Here is a 3,906-nt window from a genome sequence, read left to right on the forward strand (position 1 = left end):
TGAACCGCTTCTTCAAGTAAGTCGTAATAACTGATCTCAAGATACGAGTGTGTGTTTTCTCTAATACAAGCACCACAATTATACTTCTTGTTTTCACACTAGGAACTTGTGTGAAATATAAAATCATTCAAATCAAATATTTGTTACGCAATGACACCACAATTAAATCCCCAAACAAGACTAATAAGTCTTGATACGTAACTTCGTTGCTTGGATTATGAACCTATAAGAAGTTCCAAAATATAATTAGGTTTATTTTGAATATGATAATTATATTACTTTTTGGTTAATTGAATAGTTACTTCAACGTACATATAATATGAATCATGTCAGAAATCTTCTGCAATCTTCTTTCTCATGATAAGGTCATCCTCTATGTTTAAACTTTTAGTAAATAACATGCTCATATCATTATTATTTATCTATTAAAGTTACTTAGTATAATATTCTTGTAATAATTGAAAAAAAAATATGATTACTATAAATCTTAGGGGAATTTACACATACATAAACCCACTTCTTATGCATTTACTTATCTCACACCCAAACTTTAATTTTTTCAAGTCAAGCACCTTTTTGTTTGTTTGAAAAGATGTATGAAGAGGTGAATTATACTTTTTTCTATAGGTACGATGCTTAACTTGTAAAAATCAAAGTTTGGGCGTGAGATAAGTAAATTCATAAGAATTTGGTGTTATGTATGTAAAAACCCTAAATCTTATTATATAAATAGATGAAATTCTTCTGATAATTCTCCCAATATCAGAAATATAGATAATTACACAGAATGTTACTAAGCACTTAAAGCATTCATAACCATGTTCAAATAGCATCTACTATGTCTTCCTGATAATTCTCCTGATAACTGAAATATAGATAATTTTGGTTGTAAATGCATGTCACCAATAGTGTGATGTGTTTGTTGTATTTGCTTAAAATAGTAGAAACAGAAAGTAATTGTCTTTTGCAATAAGTATATCTCACATATCGAGCCATCTAGAGGTGTATTATCTCTAATATTTTCTTTATTTAAAAATCTAGAACATTGAGATTTTGTTAATAAATATGGTAGCATATTAGTGCAAAATAAAATTTAAGGAATCTATAAGCATTATGAAGACATACCTCTAAAAGCGATACATTCATTTGTATTGGACTGGAACCTCAAGTATAGCCTCATAGCATAAATGTGTGAACAGATGCTCAATAGAGTCAAAGAAATCAGGAGAAAATATCTGCTCGAGCTTGAATAACAACAAGGGAATATTCACATTCTTAATGAGTCAAGTTTCAAAGTTCATTCATATAACTCCATGAAAACTGCACTGATTTCGATCAATGGATTAATTATCGGCTTTGGCAGAACAATAAATACACTTGATAGTAAGCATCACAAAAAAATATTATGATATTCATGACTTTTCATGACGAATAGCTTCTTTGTTCTTAAGTCAATGCAGTGGCTCAAGTTTGAAACACAACCATTTGAAAACTTCAGGGTGCATCCATTCATATATTGTTCTTCATTGGTCCAATGTGAGATAATTTATAGCTTTGGGCTTTATTACTCCACTTGCATCTTTCACTTGAAGTTTTAACTCTCTCCTCTATCAATACTCATTCAAGTTTAATTTTGTTTTAATATTATCCTTTAGTTTATCCTTAATATCTATCACAATATTAAAGATATTAACACAAAAATTTTACTCAATATGCAAAACATTAATATTATGTCTAACCAAATTTGTCCTCTAGTATAGAAGATCTTAAAAATACTTGGTTTTGTCTAGTTATGTAACTTCGAAATCAGGAAGATAATTTGATCCTTGTTCTGGTCTCTTAGTTATCTTTGGTATTTCACTAATCATTTGTCATAAATTGGCCCAATTACCTTTAGAGGAGCACTTGATTTTTCAACTTTATTTTTGAAGAAGGCGTTTTATTCTTTTTTGAATAGGTGATCGTGGGATAGAAACTTTTGATGACAATCAAGCAAAATTTTTTTTCTTCCATGTTTTAAAGTGAATGCCTTGAACAAATTCACACATTAAGGATAAGCCAATTTTCCAATAGTGATTCAACTAGATAGCATCACATAAGCTGGAAAATCACTAATTATCCACATAAGAATAGTTTTCTGCTATATATTTTGTTTTATAGCAATATCATAAGTTAGCATGATATCATAAGTCAACATGTCTGTTCTCTATAATATTTGAAGCTCATATATCAGATGATGTAAATAGACATCAATTTTTGTTTAGTCTGTGTAGATCTGATATGATCAAATTTAGAAATAAAAACGACGTACTCATGCACATATCATGGGGCAAAGTATATGACATAATAATCACCGCTAACATGAGAAGTGTTGCACGTGGTTGTATGGTGTGAAGTCTAATGTTGTGTGCTCAACTACAAAGTCAAGATATCTAAGATTATAAGTGTCTACATGCTTCCTCGTTTGACAGATGACTCAAAGAATTAGTATCAACATATGTGATAATGTGTTATGTATGTGAGAGGGAATACAGACGCAGGAGGGCATTTCACGTTGCATCGAGCGCAGAATAGGGAAGACGGGGGGCTCAAGCGATCTTCTGCGATTCTTTTCTTTTTTTACTTTATCGAGCCGGAGGACTGAGGTTATTGTACCCCGCGATTACGTTGTTGCTTTCCCAGTGACTGTGTCGCAAGTAGTGTTTGGGCCAGAGAGGGAGAGGCGTGGGTCTCCAGCAGAGCCATTCAGAACGAGAAGAAAAGATGAGAGTTCCCATAGGCCTAATCACAACATTATCGTGGTGGAAGGAAAAAAGAAGAAGCAAACGACACTGTACGTCGTGGTTCTCTCTACGGAGAGAGCAATATGAATAGAGAGGAAGATCCCCCTTAGTGGAAGGAAAAATTATTGTATCAGGACACCTGATACAAATTTGCCAATGAGGAAGATTCCCCCAGTGGAAGTGTTGAGAAATTAGGGCAAAGAAAAATAAGAATCGACACAAATTCAGAAGAACACAGAGAGATTTACGAGGATCGATAATGATGCCTATGTCATCGGGAGCAGAGCGGTGAATTCCTTTCAATATTCAAAAAATAGATTATAGAATATGGGATAAAACCTAGGGTTACATACAAGCCTATTTATAATCTTAGAAAATCCTGGAGTACAATATGTAATTTCCGAATCACCCCTGTATCTCACCCCCAACCCACATAAGGGAACTCCCCTAATTTGGGCAGATCTTCCGCTCTACTCTGCTCCGCTCCAAAATATGTCTCTTTATGGTATATGAGTCATATCTAACAAATCTCCACCTTGGCAAATATCCAGCCGCTTAGGAGAAATACGTCTTGGAGTTTCTTACGTACTAGAAGTGGGTTGGGTCACCATGCTTCTCTAGCAATTGCAAACATTCAACAAGTCCAAGCAATGCAAGAACTTGTTGATAGTAAATGGTTTGGTCAACATATTAGCTGTATTCTCATAAGTATGAACCTTCTGTAACAGTATCTCACCAGAAACAATCAATTCTCTGATCTTGTGAAACCTGACATCCATGTGCTTGGTTCTCACATGGTACACCTGGTTCTTGGTTCTTAGCATAAATAACACTCTGACTGTCATAATGCAACTGAACTCCACCTTTCTCAAGGCCTAATTTCTTTACTAGCCCAGCAAGCCATAAGGCTTCTTTTGCAGCTTCAGCTATTGCCATGTACTCAACTTCAGTTATAGATAATGCCACAATATACTGAATTGTTGATTTCCAACATATAGGCCCACCACCAAGAGTAAACACATGCCCAGTTGTAGACCTTCTGTCATCCAAATTACCAGCATAGTCAGAAACAACGTACCCTACAACTGAAAGATCATCCTGCTGACAGCCAAAAATAATTTCA

This window comes from Phalaenopsis equestris, unplaced genomic scaffold, assembly GCF_001263595.1.
Source record: "Phalaenopsis equestris unplaced genomic scaffold, ASM126359v1 Scaffold000002, whole genome shotgun sequence".
Lineage (NCBI taxonomy): Eukaryota > Viridiplantae > Streptophyta > Magnoliopsida > Asparagales > Orchidaceae > Phalaenopsis > Phalaenopsis equestris.